Below are 19,583 nucleotides of genomic sequence, written 5' to 3'. Positions count from 1 at the left end.
CATGGAGGAAATTTCAATGCATGCTACAGAGTGAAAGAAGCCAGTGTGAACAGGTACATATTGCATGACATTCTGGAAAAGGCAAAACTATGGAGAGAGTAAAAAGCTCAGTGGTTGCCGAGAGAGAGAGAGAAGGTTGAATAGGCAGAACACAGAGGATTTTTAGGGCAGTGAAACTACTCTGATATTCTAATGATGGATAGATATCATTATACGTTGTCCAAACCCATATAATGTACAACACCAAGAGGGAACCCTAACGCGAGCTATGGACTTTGGGTGATTATGAGGTGTTGATGTAGGGTCATTGATTGTAACAAATGCATTACTCTGGTGGCAGGGGAGGCTGTGCATGTGCAGGCATGTGGGATGTACAGGAACTCTTTGCACCTTATGCTCACTATGCTGTGAATCTAGCACTGCTCTAAAAAACAAAGTCTATTTAAAAAACAGAGTCACATCACATGTACTGTGTTATTAACTTCTTTTTATACATCAGGAGTATTTACCACCGTCATCACATATTCTTTTATAATATAGTCTGTAATGAGTATGCCATATTTCATTGTATACAAGTTTCATACTTTAGCCATTCTCCTATTTTTGGATGTTCAAGTTTCCTTTTTCTTTTTCCTTTCTCTCAGAAAAAAATGCTAGATGAATTTCCTTGGACATAATCTTTGTGCAAATTTCTATTCCCTCGAAATAAATAAGGATATTTATTTTCATGTAAATAGTTGAGGATTTCCCACATCATCCCCACACAAGCTCTTGTGCACATTTCCACAGACACCCGCACAGACACAGAGACACACAGAAACACAAAGCCACGTGCAGTCTTGACTTCACTGTAGAGAATTTAGCTCATCTGCTTTGAATCTAGACACAATAAAAACATCCCCCTCTTTCCAGGTACCACCAGGAAGTGAAGGCACCTGTGCGGGAGGGTGACAACTGCACACATGAATCACCCCAAGGTGCCCTAGCCTCCTTTGCAGTTGTCACCCTCCTGCATGGGTGGCTGTACAGATGTCTTCACTGGGCGGTAGAGTGATCAACTCCTCCCAATTTGCCTGGGACTTTACTGGTTTTAGCACTGAAAGTCCCTGACTCTAAGAACCTCCCCCAACCTGTCCTGATAAAACTAGCATGGCTGGTCACCCTAAAAGGCAGAGGGTGGGGCTGGGTCCCTCTCCTTCAGTGCTGGCCTCCTCCCCTCATGGGCAGATACCAGGTCCACTGGGCTTACCCCGAAGGCATTGCAGAAGCTTAGGGACTAAGAAAAGTTTGATGCTGTTGGAACACAGCCTAAAGCCCGCTGGTGCTCTCGAAGGGAAGCAAAGGAAAGCTGTGTGTTCAGGGGCCTGCTGGGCTCAGCCCTGCCAGATGAGTTGACTAAACCTATCTCCATCTCAGTGCCCAGTGAGTGTTGGGGACTTATCGTTGTCTTCTGAGGAGTGACATCAGCCGCCAGTTGGTTCATCCATCTGCAGCCACTCCCCTTCCAAGCCAGTTCCAAGCCTCAAATGTATCTCTGCTCAAAGTCTGTGATGACACTCCATTGCTGTTGGGATGGTAGGACAGTGTGGGTGGAACACAGATTTTGGAATCAAACAGATTAGCGTTCAAGCTCCAACGTTCTCAGGCTATGTGACCTTGGACAAAGTCCTTGATTTTTCTTTTCTTTTGTTTTTTTTTTTTTTTTGAGACGGAGTCTTGCTCTGTCGCTCAGGCTGGAGTGCAGTGGCGCCATCTCTGCTCACTGCAAGCTCCGCCTCCCGGGTTCATGCCATTCTCCTGCCTCAGCCTCCCCAGTAGCTGGGACTACAGGCGCCCGCCACCACACCTGGCTAATTTTTTTTTGTATTTTTAGTAGAGACGGGGTTTCACTATGTTAGCCAAGATGGTCTCGATCTCCTGACCTCGTGATCCGCCTGTCTCGGCCTCCCAAAGTGCTGGGATTACAGGCGTGAGCCACCGTGCCCAGCCAGTCCTTGATTTTTCATTTTCCTCATTTATAAATGAAAACAAAATCTGCCCTGTAGGGCTAAAGGGAGAAGTAAATTAAATAACATAACACATTTATAAAGTGCCCTGCACAATATCTGCTACAAGGTAAGTATAAAATAATCAGTCACTATTGTTTTGATGATTTAGAACATCATCCAGAGACCCCAGACTGGGGTCATTCAGCAACCCCCCACCCTGACCTTGCCTTCAGCTCTGGGTTCATATTCACATCACCCACATCTACAATCACACCCACACTTCTGCTGCCCGTACTTCTTGCTAAGGTAAGTCCTTTCCTTTCTGGCCACAGTCTTTTGCTGATTTGCTCCCTTGCCTGGAACTACAGTCCCCTGTTGAAGCTCCTACTCATTCTACCGTAGCCCCATTCCACCTCCTCCAGGAAGTCTTCCCCAACACCCCAAGATGAAATGGAGCTTTGCTTCCTCCTTGCTCTACCATTTACTTTCTGCAGCTTGCACTTAGAGACCAGCCTTGCAGTCAAAATGGTTTCCTGTATGGCTATTTGCATCCATATCTCTTTTCCCCTGTAGATCTTGAGCTGCTTGAGGGCAGGGTCTGTGACCTGCTCATCTCTGCCAGCCTCAGAGCCTAGCACAGAGCTCTGCACACAGCAGCTGCTCCAGTGAAAGTGTTCATTTGTTCATTGTCCTAAGAGAGTGGTGGACACTGGGCACTGTGGAAAAGCAGAGGACAAAGGAATCACCTGCCTGGGGAGCATGGCATGTTATAGAGAAGGTGGCCTGGACACTCAGTTTTGAAAGAGCAGGAAGGTAGAAGAGAAAAAGAGACAGAGGAACAGATAGTCCAGGCGGAGGATGAGTGTGGGCAAAAGCCTGGGGTTGGGCAAGTGTGTGTTTAGGGAAAAGCAAGGGGTCCTATTGCTGATGGCTGGGATGGGTGCAGGTGTCACAGAAAGCCAGGTTAGAATCTGGCTGAGGAGGGAGATGCCCAACCACCCCAGTTCTTGCTTGCTTGACTGTGAACACTCTCTAGCTGGTATGGCCCAGGTGCACCAGAAGGATGCAGAGAAAATGTTGTGATGTTAAATATAGATGCCCTGTTAAACTTGAATTGCAGATAAACGAATAATTTTTAGTAAGCATAAGTATGTCCCATGCTTAGGTGAGACATACTTGCACTGCACAATAACATATTGTTTATCTGTAGTTCAAATTTAACTGGGCATTATGTTCTTATTAGCTAGATCTGGCAACCCTCTCTGTGAGGAATACAGTAATGCTGCCGCGTCAGAGGTGTCATTACCATTTTTTGGGCCATTGCTTCATGAGCAAAGACAGATTGAAGTGTATGAATCCCCACTGCACCTAAATGCAGATAAACATGACGAACGGTAATGGCTCCGGAGGAATCAACGGGAGTGTTTCCAGCAGCAGGTGAGTTGTGGGCGCTGGAAATGAGCATTTGGATACTGGAGCTCAGGACCCATCTGCCATCCCTGGGGTGTGAATTTCACAAGGGGGTATCTTCTGAAGGAGCAAGGCTCAGGCCTGAAGAAACAAGGCTAGAAGTAGCGATTGAGTTTCCAGGCTCGCCCACTTAAAGTCTATTTTGCTATTAAGGGGCAGAGATTTAGCAATATTTTTAATGAGGCTGGTTTGGGGGCTGGCCTGGAGCCCAGCTTCTATTTGAAACCCAATTTTTACGGTGATGGAAACTCTTTTGTCCCTGATTAGAAAGAAAGACGGATACATCAGAAACATAGCTCCTTCAAGCCAACCACAGTTGCTGTGGTCTCCAGGCCATGTTCCAAGGAAGTAGGGGTGGAGGACGGGCATATTAGTGGAAACTGGGGAGTAATAAAAAAGGTAGGCTCCCTCTCACCTCTCTCCTTCAGCTACCAGACCCTCAGAGAGGAAGTATTATTTACTAGGCACAAACCATGAGCTAAATATTTTGGGTTCATCACCTTGGGTAATCTTACAGTACTTGTTTGGTGTTATCTCATTATATGGAGATAGAAACTGAGGCTCGGAGAGGTGAAATAACATGCATAATAAGGTCATATAATTCAGCAAAGCCAGGACTTGAACCTGTGTCTATGAAGCTTCAAAATATTGGCTTTTTATTTTGGGCCACATTGGAAATAACTCCCTGGAAGCCCCCACAACGGGTCCTGGGATCCAACTACAAGATTCAGTATTCCCGACCTCACAGCCCCTGATCCAGCCAGTCCCAGCATGGAAGGGCTGGCTATTTGTCCACCAAGGCACTTGCTCTATGGGTGTCCAAGATGGTGGCTGTTGCCACATTTCCAGGAGGGACCCAGTGTTGCTGCTACTGTTCTCCAAAGCCCTCCCACACTCCTGTCGTCCCTGAATGACTTAATCTGTGCGCTCTCTGAGACTTAGTTTGCACCTGTTTGTGAGCCTCCTGGAATTATTGATCACCCTAAGTGGAGAGCTCCTGGGGGTGGGGATTGGGCAGGAACCGAGTTAGTCCTCTCTTCCTTCCAGGTGTTCTAAATGTGTTCATGGAAGGGAGAAAACCCCAAAGGTTTATTGAACTAGAGTAGCCCAGGCAAGAAGAGCTGATGACATGTACACTGACCAAGCCAGACTAAGCTTATCTGCCTGGATTATTTAATATCTGATGGCTCAGAAGAGTGATAGGGCATTAGCTAAAGTAATGCTGGCTGCTATAACAAACTCCTAATTATATGATGGCTCAAACAACAGATGTTTATGTCTCACTTGTAAAGTACCAGACACATGTTCTGATAGGTATAGGGTTGCTAGATAAAATATGACACCTAGTTAAATCTGAATTTCAGAGAAACCACAAATAATTTTTTCCAAGTGATAACTCTCTACTCAGTTTTTCTAAGCATCTAGGACTGGTCCAGAAAGGTAGCTGGGGTTGCCTCTGTCCCTGAGCTGGGATGTATACTAAGAAGGCATTCATTGCTTATCTGAAGTTCAAACCTACCTAGACGTTTTGTTTTCGTTTTTGTTAATTCTGGCAACTCTAGACAGGTGGGTGGTCCTTCTTCAGTATTGGTTTAGGGACCCAGGCTCCTTCACTTCCTGGCCCTGTCCCTTCAACCTCTGGTTTCCACAGTCATGACACCCATTTGTATCAAACTGATGAAAGGGAGTGAGCATGAGGATCATTTGAGGGAGGTTTTTGTGGACTGAGCTGTAACTAGAACACACGGGTCTTCTCTCATTCCATTGGCCAGAACCAGTCATATGGCCATGCCCACCTCCAAGTAAGGCTGTGAAACGTAGTCCAGCTCTGTGCTCAGGAAGAAGTGGAAGAAATTTCATGGAGACACACACACACACACACACACACACACACACACAACTTTTTAAAGAAGGCATGATACATTTTCTTGGGTAGTCTTTTTAAGACTACAGCTTTACTTCAGCAAACACACACTCCAGGAGGGAACAAGCCAGTGCCCACATCCGTCACGGCGAGAGTTCTTCCCTCTGCGTTCCATGAAGAAAACAAATAAACAAAACGTTTATTTCTTCTATGAAGTAAAGTCCTGGTAACAAGTTGTTGAGTTTGTGCTCTTAAACAAGCAGCAGGATGGAGAATCAAAACTTTGAACCTACCAAAGGCCCCCAAATCCATCTGCTGAAATCCTAACACAGGGTGATGGCATTTGGAGGGGGTGCCTCTGTAGGTGATTAGATCCCCCCGAATGGAATTAGTGCCTTTGTAAAGAGGTCTGAGGGTGCTTCTTTGCTTCTTCCACCATGTAGGGAGACGGCAAGAGGACAGGTGTGTCTGTGAATGAGGACGCAGGCTCCCACCATAACCCGAATCTGCTGATGCCTTGACCTTCACCTTCCCAGCCCCCAAAACTATGAGAAATAAACTTCTGTTGCTGATAGCTACCCAGTCTACGGTGTTCTATTATAGCAGTTCAAATGGACGAAAACAGCATTCAACAGACCTGGGATCGATCCTGGTAGAACCTGGTACAATCTTCTAGCGATGGCACCCAGAACAAGTTACTCAACCTCTCTGAGCTTCAATTTTACTATCTGTGAAATGGGGCTAACGGCATGTACCTAATGGGGTGCTATGAGGACACAGCCTGGCCCAACACTTGGCATATAACTAGAGCTCGACAAATAGGAACAATCTCACAGCTTCTGTTCCCTCTGTGGTCCTGTGCCAGCTACCCAACTTGATCCTGAGCTGAGCCTGTCTGGCAGACAGACTGGAGGTTCCTCCAGGAATCTGCCTGTGGCAAGGAGAGCCAGGTTGATAAACTAAGCCTGGCAACCAGCCTGAGTCACCCACCAGTCAGGAGGAGAACTTTCCTACTGGTCCAGGCCTCTCATGGATTTGTGTCTGGGGCCTCTGGGGGAGGGGATTGGTCCAAATAAAACTTCTGAAAAATATTGGAACACAAGCCTCCTTGGAACAATGCCAAAGCGGGGGAGAGGCAGTCCCCACAGGGATGCAGGCTGGCTGTGGACCATCCAAGGTGCAGATGATGGTGGCGAAGATGGTGCTGCCGAGTGGGAGGTGACTTCAAGGCGGGCACAGAGGCTGTGTGTGTGTGTGTGTGTGGCGGGGGGCGTTCTCCCATGACTTGGTAGAAAGCTGAAGAAGAAAGAGAAGAAGCAGTAGCTGAGATGATAACTGGTAAAAACATAAGAGTTTTCCAGAAATACTTGAGGAGGTACTGGAAGCAGCTAGACGGCCAGAATTATCAGGTAGAAGGGACACAATAAAACTGTGAAACATTAGTTATCCATAATGACCCCCTTTACACCAGGGTTGCTGTGGTTGGGGTAACCTAGGTTGCATCATTTTTTTCAAAGAATAATTCCCCAGGCTACATTTGATTGCTGTTGGCATGAGTGTGTCTCCCTGACCCCCACCCACCAATTAATGTCTTCCCCCGGGGCTCTGTGTTCTTCAGGAGAAGGTGCTTTGCCATCCTTGATTCAGACTCAACCTCTCTGTTCTCCCTGCCTGCATCTCACACCCCTCCGATTATGGAAGGATTGTCTTTTGGTCTCCAAATCATTAATTTTGGTTGTGTAGCTCCTGCCTAGCAGAGCTTTTTCTGCTCTGAAAAACTCTGATTATAAATAGTTCAATAATACACGTCCTCCTGAGTTTAAGACTCTGGCTTATATAATTGGAAATCTGGATGTGAAGCAAGTTAAAGTTGATGCCATAAAGACAGTAAAATAATTAATCACTTTGCTCTGTTTAATAGATTCAAGGGCATAGGAACAGCCTTGCGGCCAGGGTGAATCTTCGGGAGTGGCACTGGCTGTCATGGCGACCTCAGCAGGCACTGGGGAGATAGACCAGGAAATCAGCACCTGGGGCCGGAGGATGGGGTCTCAGCAGGCTGTGCCCCTCCAAGCTCACCAAGGCCCTCCTGATCAAGGTGTCAGGCATCTGTGACCTCCTGATCCCCCACCCTCCCCCTGTCCCAGGGTTCCTGCGTATTGCACATGTCCTCAGGCTCATACAAGCCTGGTCCCCCCAGCTGCCTCCCTGGACATGGAGGTTCTGATTAGTTAATCCCTCTTCAGCCCACAAAGGACTTGAACACCCACTATCTTGCTCTATCCTCACAAGGCTCTGTGAGGCAGGCAGAACAATGATTCTTTCCCTCCCACTTGTCCTCAGGGAAAACAAAGGCTCCCCTGCTTCTGGGGAAATGGCCCATTTCACATGTATCTTTCTCAAATTCACACAGCCAGTTGGTGGAACCAGGTCTTACATTCCGATCGGGGTGACACCTCAGCCTGTGCCTTCTTGGCTCTGCTCACTGGGTCCCTGAGAGGCCAGGAGCAGCAGATTGTGGACGTCTACCTGAGGGAGGCTGCTCCAATGGCAGGGACCAGCTGGGAGAGCATAACATCGAGCATCAACAACATGCCGGGCCAGGTCCTAACCGCCTTCACACACGTTACCTCGTTTATTCTTCAAATCACCATCTAAGGTAGCTGCACAAAGAAACAGGCACAGAGAGGGTAGGAAACTCATGTAAGATCAAACGGCTCATAAATAGCAGAGACAGGATTTGAACCTGTGCTTTCAACCACTGTAACCCGTGGGCTCCTTGGAAGGCTGTGAGCAGCCTTGAGATGGGATCGAACTCTTACTTGAGTTATTGCCTCAGGGTCGATTCTAGGGTCTAGCACAGGAAGGGGTTCATGAGATGTTTGTTGAAGGACTGGAAGGTCCGGCAGGGTGGGGTCCTGCTGCCTCTGGCCTGGCTGTCTTCCTTCACTAATTTCAAGCACACACATTTCCTGACCTGGGCCAGGCCCTGTCCTGCACTGGGAACACGGGGGTGGATGAGCCACAGCCTCTGCATCTGCAGGGGGCAAGTGGAGGGTAGCGGGGCAGATGATAGCCAAGTCATGTGGTAAGTGCAGGACTAAGAGCACCACGGATGCCTGCAGAGCACCAGCCTAGGTCAGGGCAGCCTGGTAAGGTGACAGTGGGGAGAGGACAGGCATGCCAGGTGGAAGGAACAGCATCAGCAAAAGCCTTGGCGGCAGGAAAGAGATGAGGTGAGTGGGATCCAGAGCCATGGTAGGGGGCGTGCTGGAGATTGTAAAGGCCTTGAGTGCCAAGGTAAGGACTCTGGATTTTCTCCAGAGCCGCTGAGCAGTGCCATGGCCCAGTGTGGTTTTAGGAAGCTGGGTCTAGTGAGACAGACTGGAGGTCGGGAGGCCGGGGAGGAGAGGGCGGGTGGCAGTGGGAATGAGGGCAGTGGCTCTGCTTGGTGAGGGAGTGTAGGGGATAGCCTGGAGCCTGCCTTGACTTCTATACATGTTTGAGCCCCCTCACCCCCGCACCAAGGCCAGTTTTAGGCTTATTCTGTGGGTTGTGAGTGAGCTCCGGGCAGGGGCTGAAGCGACGCATTTGAGACCCCCAACCAACTTCTGCCTTTAGGACTATGATGAGAGGAGGAGCTCTTCGCTTGACGTTCTTGGCACTTTTACCTGGATCTGTCCGAGGCGACTTCTGGAATGAGTGTCCTGAGGGCAGGGGACAAGCCCAAGGCGGTGGAGATCATCACCAAAACCAGAGCGACCTGGGTTTCAATCTCAGTCCCACCATTCAGAAGCTGTGTGCCCTTGGAGAAATCATGTCACCTCTCTGGGCCTCTGTTTTCTTTTTTTTCTTTTTTTTTTTTTGAGACGGAGTCTGGCTGTGTTGCCCAGGCTGGAGTGCAGTGGCCGGATCTCAGCTCACTGCAAGCCCCGCCTCCCGGGTTCACGCCTTTCTCCTGCCTCAGCCGCCTCTGTTTTCTTATCTGTAAAGTGGGGCAATAGTGATGCTGCTCCTACAGCAGCTGTGAGGCTCCAGCAAGCTTTATCTGGAAAGCACGTGGCATACAGAGGTGCTCAGTTACACGTCACTCCCGGGACCTTTGTCATCATCTTGTCTTCCTGTTGGGATCAACACATTGAAGAAACTGCAAAAGACTGCTGGGTGTGGTGGCTCACACCTGCGATCCCAGCACTTTGGGAGGCTGAGGTGGATCACCTGAGGTCAGGAGTTCAAGACCAGCCTGACCAACATGGTGAAACTTCATCTCTACTAAAAATACAAAAATTAGCCAGGCGTGGTGGCAGGCGCCCGTAATCCCAGCTACTCGGGAGGCGGAGGCAGGAGAGTCAATTGAACCTGGGAGACGGAGATGGCAGTGAGCCGACATCAAGCAACTGTACTCCAGCCTGGGCAACAAGAGTGAAACTCTGTCTCAAAAAAAAAATTTAAAAAGTTAAAAAATAAGAAATTGCAAAGGATTGTTGTTTACCTGCTGAGTAGCTGCAGGCAAACAGCTTGAAGCTGGGGTTGGGGGAACGGCGGGGTTGAAACCCCTCCCTCTCTGTCCTCTGGAGCAGGACCACCTGGGATGGGGGTCAGGTTCAGGGGGTCTGACACCTACCTCTTGGGAGATGAGCATAGAGAGAGTAGTCTCCATTCCCCACCCATCCCTCTGCCTAGCCCGTCTCCTGCAACACTGTGCAGGAGGGGCCAGGCTGGGGCATACTACCATTTCACAGGGGGGAAGTGGGGCCTAGGGAGGCAATGGGACTCCCCACAGTTTGTTCTGAGCCGGGAGGGAGGCCTGGGTTCCTCTGTGGGGATTACAGAGGACCTTGAAGTCTCTTTGTGGCAGGCCGGTGTCACGCAGACAGGGGCAGGCAGCGACGTGAGCACTTCTGCCGTCTCCAGTGAGGAATGCGCTGCTCAGGTGAGGAGGGCCTTGCTCAAGGTGACTGCAAGCTCCCGACTTCTCAGTGTGCTGGCAAATGGACCCCATCCATCCTGGGAGGGAGAGGGCCTGACTCTCGCCCCACACAGCCCATCAGGGTGGCCATAAGCTCTCCAGGCGCCTGGGAGAGCATGATGGCCAGCTCCCTCGGGACCCCAGCAGCCGAGGACAACGCCTGGTTCCCAGTGGCCCCGCGCCTGTTGGGTGACCTTGAGGACTCACCTTCCCTGGTGGCGGCTGCTGGGAGTGGAGGAACAGGGCTCAGTCACAGGATGGAGGCAGGTGTGTGTGTGTGCGTGGTGTGTGTGTAATGTATATGGATTGGCATCTCCCCAGCTTTTTTGGGGGGAGGAGAGCATCCAGCTGGGTCTCCTCCCAGGTCCTACCAGCCTGTCAGGCAGGAGGGGAGACCTGGGAGAGACTGACTTGGGCTGACCTGGAGGGGATCGACCCCGAGGCCCTCCCTGAGATCTGAGCTGGCATCTGCTTCCGCCCCGTCTCTCTGACTCCTCTACCCAGGACTAGTTACGGTCACCATCACAGTCAGCAGGACTGTCAAGCACTGTTTTAAGTATTCATATATATCCACCCAGTTAGTCCCCATTTTACACATGGGGAAACTGAGGCACAGAGGGCTTAAATTGTCTAAGGTCACAGGGTCAACATGCACTCAGTCACTCCCTTCTGTGGCACTGCCTCAGGGGGCCACATGTGCTGGGAAATGCTGCTGTCCTGAAGCAGCTCAGCATCTGCTGGGTCAAGAGAGGCGCAGGTAAGGTGCTGAGGACCTCGGAGGAAGGAGGACCACGATGACAGCTCTGTGGTGTGTACAGTTGTGTGCTATATTTGTGTGGTGTGTGGGGGGTGTGTTTGTGTATGGTGTGTGTGTGATGTGGCATATGTGTGGTGTGTGTGTGTGTGTGATGTGGTGTATGTGTGGTGTGTGTGTGTGTGTGATGTGGTGTATGTGTGGTGTGTGTGTGTGTGTGATGTGGTGTATGTGTGGTGTGTGTGTGGTGTGTGTGGTGTGTGCATGCCGTGGTGTGAGTGGTGTGTGTGTGGTGTGTGTGGATGGTGTGTGCATGCCGTGGTGTGTGGTGTGTGTGTAGTGCATGTGTGCTGTGGTGTGTGTGTTGTATGAGTGGTGTGTGTGAGCAGTGAGGTATGTGTGGTGTGTGAGCGGTTGTGTGCACTGTGGTGTGTGTGTCACGGTGTGAGAGGTGTGTGTGTGCTGTGGAAAGTGGTGTGTGTGAGTAGTGTGGTGTGAGTGGTGTGTGCTTTGTGGTGTGTGCGTGGTGCATGCGTGGTGCGTGTGTGCTGTGGTGTGAGTGGTGTGTGTGTGCTGTGGTGTGTGTATGTGGAGCGTGTGTGCTGTTGTGTGTGTGAGTGCTATGTGCTGTGGTGTGTGTGGTGTGTCTGTGTGCTGTGGTGTGTGCTGTGGTGTGAGTGGTGTGTATGAGTGGTGTGTGTGAATGGTGAGTGGTGTGTGTGAATGGTGTGTGAGTGATGTGTGAGTGGTGTGTGAGTGGTGTGTGTGTGCTGTGGTGTGTGTGGTGTGTGTGAGTGGTGTGTGCTGTGGTGTGTGTGGTGTGAGTGGTGTGTGTGAGTGGTGTGTGTGAATGGTGTGTGAGTGATGTGTGTGAGTGGTGTGTGTGTGGCGTATGTGTGCTGTGGTGTGTGTTATGTGGTGTGTGTGTGCGCGTGTGAGGGAGGGAGTTTCGGAGAAAGAGGTGGCAGGTGGCAGGTGGCGCAGGTGGCAGGTGGCGCCGGCACTTAGCCACCAAGGGCGGAGGAGGGCCTTCCGGACGAGGAAACTAGTGGTGAGCAGGGGGCCAGAGGAGGTAAACGCTGTGGCATGCTGGGGGTGCAAAACATTGTCATGAAAGATAAGATTGGGGGGCTGGTTAGGACAAGATTGTGGAGGACACTGATTATCAAGCTGGAATTATGCAATTTCTGTCGAGAGCACCTGGTCACCACCGCAAGTCTTTAAGCAGCTATGGATGGGAGGCGACTTTGGCAGCGGCGGGCGAAGATGGGTTAGAAGGGGACAGGAATGAGACAAGAGGAAAGGAGGGAAGAAACGAGGTAGGGAGGACGGGAAGGCGTGCAGGGAGGGGGCCGGTGCGAGAGGGACATGGGATGGAGTCCACAGGGCTGGGCTGGGGAAGAGCTGGGGACTCCAGGTTTTCTGGTCAAGAGAGACTGGAGACGCCACTGACAGAAAGAGGAGGAACAGGTGTGGGGAGAACTGATGTTTCTCCGACCAGAGCCATCGGCGGAAACGTCGTCTCCTCCGTGGGGCCTGGCTTTCATTCCTCACAGCAGTGATCACTGCATGGCAAACAATCACATTCATCATTTATTTGGTTTTTGTCTTTGCTCAACCAGCATATAAGAGAGTAGGAATTCCATCTGCCATGTTCCCAGCGCTATCTTCAGAACCTACAACAGTGTCGGCTTCTAGTAGGTGATCGCTAATTTTTTTTTTTTTTTCGAGTAAATAAACGAATGACTCACGTCGTGCTGGAGGGGGACTGTGGGACAAGCATCCAGGAGGACTGGAGATCTCCAGGAGGGACGTCTGAGCAAACAAGAATGTCCCACACTTGGAGGTCACCAAGCCCAGGCTGTGCCTGAGATGGTTCTAAGAGAGTAAGAGAGAACAACAGAAAGAAACCGGATCACCTCCTGTGCCCCCAGCGCCTGCACAAAGTCAGGCACACAGTAGGTGTTGCGTGTTGGTTGACTGAATTAATGGATGAACCTGCTCTTCGGCGAGGAATGAGCCTTTCTGTGCATAAGGGGCTCGAGCAGGAAGAGAGCAGGCCGAGAGCGTGCGCTGGCGACCAGAACTTGCCTCAGCTTCACGGGTAACACGTTGTGCTTCCCCGGAGACTCCGAGCGGGAGGAAGTGGGACTATAGAGAGGGGCCCACGTGGGTAGAGCGTCTACCTCAGAGAGGTGGAACCTCATTGGGCGAGTGGATAGCCAATGAAGAGGCGCCCTGAGGAAGAGCCCGCCCCTGGAACTGGGCCGGGGCACCGCCCCCGCGGAGGAAACCCCGCCCCTCCCCGTGCATGACCAGGGTGTCCCAGAGGCGAAGTCTGTCGTCTCCCGGGCTACTTGGTGGCCCTCCTTTTTCCCTTCTCTTCTCTTCCCTTCCCTTCGTTTCTGTTTCCTTCGCGTAATGCATTTATTTTATAATACTTTTAGTGACACGGGAGTTTTCAGAATGCAGACTCGAAGATACACGGTGATCTATGTGAATAGTCTGGGCTCTGAGGATACACCTTGAGACCCTCTCTTCATGGGCCTCACCGTCTATGGGTGGAAACACAGTAAACAAACCTGCAGTCTCCTCTATAATTACACATTGAATAAGTGTGTCAAGAAACAAAATAATGGGGCATAATTCAGGTAGCACTACTGGGAAAGTGACATTTGAGCTGAACTAGAGAGCAGCGCACCGTTGGCGGTTAGAAAAGTCTCCACACTGAGGCAACAACATGAGAGAAGTCCCCAAAGCTGAGATGAGTGTGCTGCATGTGGGGCCAAGCAGCCGGGCTAGACGGGGAGGCCCAAGGTGAGAGCAGAGGAGAGCAAGCCGTGCAGAACTCCTTCGACTATTTTTATAATAGGAGTTTAGACTATTTTTTTTTCTCGGGATACTGGGAAGCCACTGAATATTTTTACAGGGAAGCGCCATGTGATTTTTATATAATTACTCTGACTTTGTGTGTAGAACTCCCAGGCTGGAGTGCAGGGGCGTGATCTCGGCTCATTGCAACCTCCACCTCCCAGGTTCAAGCGACTCCCCTGCCTCAGCCTGGGATCACAGGCGTGTGCACCACGCCCAGCTAATTTTTGTATTTTTAGTAGAGACGGGTTTCACCATGTTGGCCAGGCTGGTCTGGAACTCCTGACCTCAGGTGATCTACCCGCCTGGGTCTCCCAAAGTGCTGGCATGATCTCTGATCAAGAGCAAGAAGATTTCTGTTGAGGTGGCTGAATTTTCCTCTTTATGGCAGTTAGAGGCAATTTGAGATGAGGCAACACCCAGAACCTTGAGTTGAAGGGCAGTACATCCGAAAAGGCACAGATTATCCCTAATTCTCTCCAGAAATATATGAGCTTGAGTGTGGCCTTGGGCAAACAACTTTCAGGACTGAGAGAAGGCGTGGAGGGAGGGGGGAATGCATGGGATGTCCCACAAGCCACATAGGTCTGCCCAGGTGTCCCGCACATCCCAGTGCATTCCCTATAACCTGTCCCAGAGTGGTTTTCCTTTTCTATCACAATCCCAATTTTCCCAGCTGAACCCTTCTCCAGTCCTGGGCAGCTGTGAGGCAGAACTTGCATTCCTGGGTTCTGCCATTTCCTTGCTAGAAGCCCCCAGCCTTCTTGCTTTCGTTTTGTGGTTCCTGAGAGGCACTTGCCTATAAGAAATCTGACTACCTGAATCCATTGTTGAATCAGGGTTCAAGCAGTTCATAGCAAGTGAAAAATGTCCTGTCTGGCCACCCAGCAGTGATAGGAGAGGAGGCTGAGTTGATGGTCCTCCAGGCTGTAGAGACCATGAAAGCAGGGATGTAGTAGGTCCTCAATAAGTTACTTGTTGTATGGATAGTACCTTCATCATGATTTATCAACTCTAAGGTGCCATCAACTGTAGGAAACACTGTCAATTCATTGACAACTTTTCAGGACATACAAAAGATAGACATGACATTAAACATACACACCAATTATAAGATACATTCTAACAGGAACACCAACATGTGAAAAAACAATACATACATTTGAGAATGGAGAACTTGTGTAGTAACAATCATCTCTCTGAGAACCAGTTTGCAAACCAACTGGTGGGGCCAGTTTTAGCTGTGAAGGGTGTGTTGCTTCCTCATTCTCCTGTGAATGCTTGCTTTTCTGTAGACACATCCCCAGTCCTGTGGATTTCTGGAGCCCAGTTTTCCTCTCCTCCAGAAAGTAGCCACGCCCCCCACCAGCAGATCTGCATGGATGAGCTCCCTAGGCCATCTCGCCAGCGACTTTGTAAATGACCAGCTCCACAACATGTTTTCTTTAGAGTTTACAGGAATAATGAAAGTGACATAGAACTGTGTAGCCAGATTCAAATGAAAGGACAAATGTAGTTGGCCAAAATGAACAATTATAGGAAACAAAGGGAAAATAACGATTAAAGATCTTTCATTACAGCCCGCTAATTATCATGAGTTCTGGACTTAACTGTTCAGGCATAGAATTAAAAACCTTAATTATATTGTCACCTTTGTCTCTCAGCTCCCATTGCCACAAATGAATCCATTTACTGTAAGTGCCGCTGATGAGCAGAAATTGATGGCAGTCCCAGTGAGGTGGGAGAGGGGCCCAGGAGTGTGTGTGTGGGGGGTGTGTCAGGCAGCACTACCAGGCCCGCACAGCTGGGTGGCATCTGCATTCCAGGACATTATAAATTAGAAACATTTTTAATGAGACAAATACAGGTTTGATGGATTTTATGATTTCTTCTCCCCTCCAAACCGCTAACAATGCTCCTCCTCTTTCTTTCTTTCTATTAGAGCCAGCCTCTTGTTAAGTGATTGCATTAATGGTCTTTGGAGACAGGCAGAGTGTAGGAGGACAAGAGGGACTTCCCTTGTGAGGGCATTGGAAGGCTCTTCTCTCTGAAAGAAGACAATTCCCGGCTGTTGTTCCAAGTGGGAGCATTTTAAAGCCCAGTGAGATGAGTGGAAATGCGAGATCACTTTGAGAACTAGGGAAATTGGAAAAGAATGCAGCAGACTGGTTGGGGAGATAAAATCCTCAAAACTAGCCAGTTAGTTCTTTTGAGAGAGAGGCCAGCCAGTTCAGTGAGAGCCAGGCGTGGCTATTGGAGAGATGGCCAGGTGGTCAATTTCTTGACTTCAGGGTGGGATGGGGTGCGGCTGGGAGTGAGGAGCCCTAGAATTATAATCAAGCATAGTATTGCGGTTCTGGACACAAACTCAGGAGCCAGACTGCCTGGCCTTGAGTCCATGCTCCATCTCTTTCTGTGTGACTCTGGGCAATTTACCTAACCTGTCTGGGCTTCCGTTTCCTCATCTGTAAGGTGGAGCTATTGATAGTACCTACCTCATAGGGTTAATATGAGGATTAAAAGAGTTAATGTGCATCAAGGACAGACAGTGCCTGGCATATTAGAAGAACTACATAAATGCTAACTATACCAAGTAAACAACAGCCCTGAATTCAAATAGTCTTCCACTTAAAGGCAATGTGACCCCGGACATGTTAACCTCTCCAGGCTTTCATTTCTTCTATAAAGTGAGGGAAGCCACCTCATATACTTTAGAGGTTTACACTGGGGAATCCTGAGAAAATACGAATGTACAACTGTTGTATACAATTACTAGATAAACTCCAGGACTGCCTTGCACCTTAGATTTCAGTGCCATGCAGAGAAAGGGCAGGCAAGTGGTCATGGAGAAACTTAACCTAAACTAAGCTGAAAGCCGTGTGCTAACAAACACTCAGTGGCCGTGGGTGTCTTGGGTGAGGGGTTGTTTCTGGAGGCAGGGGCTGTGCTGGGTGCAGAGTCGGAGCTCAGGCAATGTGGCTCCCACAACTGTGAATGCGTTGAGATCTCTGCCTGTCCCTGCATAACTGTGGATGGAGCACAGTCCCACCCTGGTGTCAGTGCATGCCTATCTCCTATCTTTGGGAGAGTTGGGAGCCCGTGTTGCCATGGTGATATGGAGGAGTTAATGGGATGGAACTCGTCACAGGGCTGATGGTGGGATGGCAGCGGTGACTGCACTGCGTTAAGATGCTAGAAACAAAAGGGTGAGCACCTTGGCCATGCAAGATTGTGACCAAACCTAGCTCGTGGGGGTCTCAGGTTCTGTCTTCCAGAGAGCAGGAGGGAGTCTTGGCTGCTGAAGGTCTTTCCTCCCACTGTCTCTGCATCCATGACCCCGGGTCCTACCCCTGATTCTTCAGAAAAGGGACCCGAGGAAGGACAAAGACAAGGACAGGAAAGAGATGTCAGGGAGCAGCCCCACAGGCTGGGCAGAGGGAGAAGGGGGCACCAATTAGAGATGGGAACCAAGGGGCAGGAGAGAAAAATGTGCCCCCATCCCTCTTGCCCCAGGCCTCAAGTGAAGACCCCAGACGACTGGGTCTTACGGGTGACCAGGGGCTTCTATGTCCCTTCTCCTATCACTTTTGTTTCTCCAAAAACCTTGAAAGTAACAAAAGCAAGGTTTATTATCCCCATTTTCCTGACAAGCAAACTGAGACTCAGTGAGGTGGGAGCCCTCCCCAAGGTCAGTGACAGAGTTAGGATCAGCCTTCTACCTGTAGGTCCCATGTCCTTTTTCCTAAAATCCTGAGACTGGCAGGACTTTGGGGTTGGGAGTGGGCAGAGCCTCCACTGCTCTCACTCCAGGCCTTCGGGTCTTTGTGCAGAAGCCCAGGCCCCTTCTTCAGCATTGAACTCAGGTCTCTGTGTGCCAGAAGCCAACCAGGTGAGAGCAGTTGCTCCATCAGCCTGTTCAGCTCCTCCCCACGAACTGGGCCCTGCAGAACTGACAAGGGCTTGGTGGAGAAAAGCGGGACTGAGCATCAGGGGAGGGCCAGCCTGGCCCACTTCCTTCCCCACCACGTGCCCCCCGTGTGACCTTGGATCAGCTTCTACCTCTGAGCCTCAGCATCCTCATCTGTCAAATGGGACAAACAGGACTTGCTTTCCCACCTCACAGGTTGGCTGTGGATGTTGAAACACCTAGTAAGTTGGGTACTACAACTGTGAAGAGGCACGAGCTGGGAGGCTGGTAGGTGTGGAGTTGGCCTGGTGCCACTGTTCCTCCTGAAACCCTCAGGAGAAAGCCTGAGTTCCCAGCCTGGCCCTGCCCTCCTGAGACACTTCCTGATGCAGCACAGCCCTCATCCTGCCCTCCACTTTACCATTTCCCAAGTTCCCAAGACTCTTGGATACATTTAGGTCTTTGCTCTGGTTGGTTCTCCCACCGTACCTCCCCCAGCCTGTCAGTGCGGACTCCCGCTAGAATGCTTCTCGGACTGCAGGACCTGTGCCTCCTCTGTGACCCGCTGTATGGTAAAATCATCGCCAGGACCATTTCCCTATTTGCAGCCCCTCTCCTTGCTCAGACTAAGCATCTGAAGGACCTGGTCCAGTGAGTGTTTGCTGACAGCCCTATGGGTATGGACTGCATGGCTGTCTTCACTGCACAGATGTGGAGATAGGGGCTCAAGTGAGGCAAGTGACTCACTCAGGTGCTCCTGTGGGCTAGAGGCAGACGTCTTCATCTCTGGTTACTGGTTCAGTGCAGTGCCATCTCCCTTATTCAGCTGGGTCCCACTCTTGAGGTCAGGTAAGTTGCTGGGAATGCACATATGTGAATCACAGTTCATTTAGTTGCAGATAATAGACATAACTTTAGTTGTTTAAGGAAAAAAAGGAATTTAAGAAAGGGGATTAGGTGCTTACAGAATCATAGAGGGGTGAGAGAAGCAGGGTCTCAGCTAGGTCTCCAAAAATGACACACAGAACAACACTGCAGAATTGGCTGGCCAGAGGAGCCCCCGCCTCTGCCACAATCAGGGAAGTAGGGAATCCAGAAGCAGTCACCAGCGAGATTCACAACAGTAAAACAATGATGCCCAGGGCTCTGCTTCTTGACCTACTGGAACTTCTGCAGATACCTCTGCACAAGCCGAAGGAGCAAAGCAGAGGCAGCGCAGCTCCTGCCTCACCTTCACCTCCGAAGGCACTTACTCAAGTGCGTCTGATTGGCTGGACCCAAATCACATTTTACCTGCCAGGGCATCTGAGAAATGTACTTTTGGGTCTTCTTGACTCTATGGTACAGGACAGCCCACTGGAAGGAGGGTGGAAAGGATACTGAGTGCCAAGCCACCACATCTACCATGCAGCCATGAGGCTGATCCAGGCCAACAGTCCAGGGACCGAATTGGACCAGCAGGATTGTTTACCCAGGGGAGAACCTGTCCTTAGCCAAAGGTTCCTGCAGTGCCACATTTTAAGAAAAGGAGCATTGCACTTCCTGTGACTACAGACAGATTTCTATCTGTAACTGGTGAGTGACCTTGGACAGCTCCCTGCATACACACATGGACACATTACATGCAACTTTCTGTGGGGCAAGCTTAACGGACTGATGGGGAGGAGCCTCTACAGCTTAATCTCTGCCTGAGTCTGTGTATTAGAATTGTTAAGATCTTGGTCTCTGGGGTCAGGCCCTTGCCATCCAAATGGGTCACT

The sequence above is a fragment of the Theropithecus gelada genome, chromosome 15 (genome assembly GCF_003255815.1).
Source record: "Theropithecus gelada isolate Dixy chromosome 15, Tgel_1.0, whole genome shotgun sequence".
NCBI classification, from domain to species: domain Eukaryota; kingdom Metazoa; phylum Chordata; class Mammalia; order Primates; family Cercopithecidae; genus Theropithecus; species Theropithecus gelada.
This window is presented reverse-complemented; position numbering follows the sequence as displayed.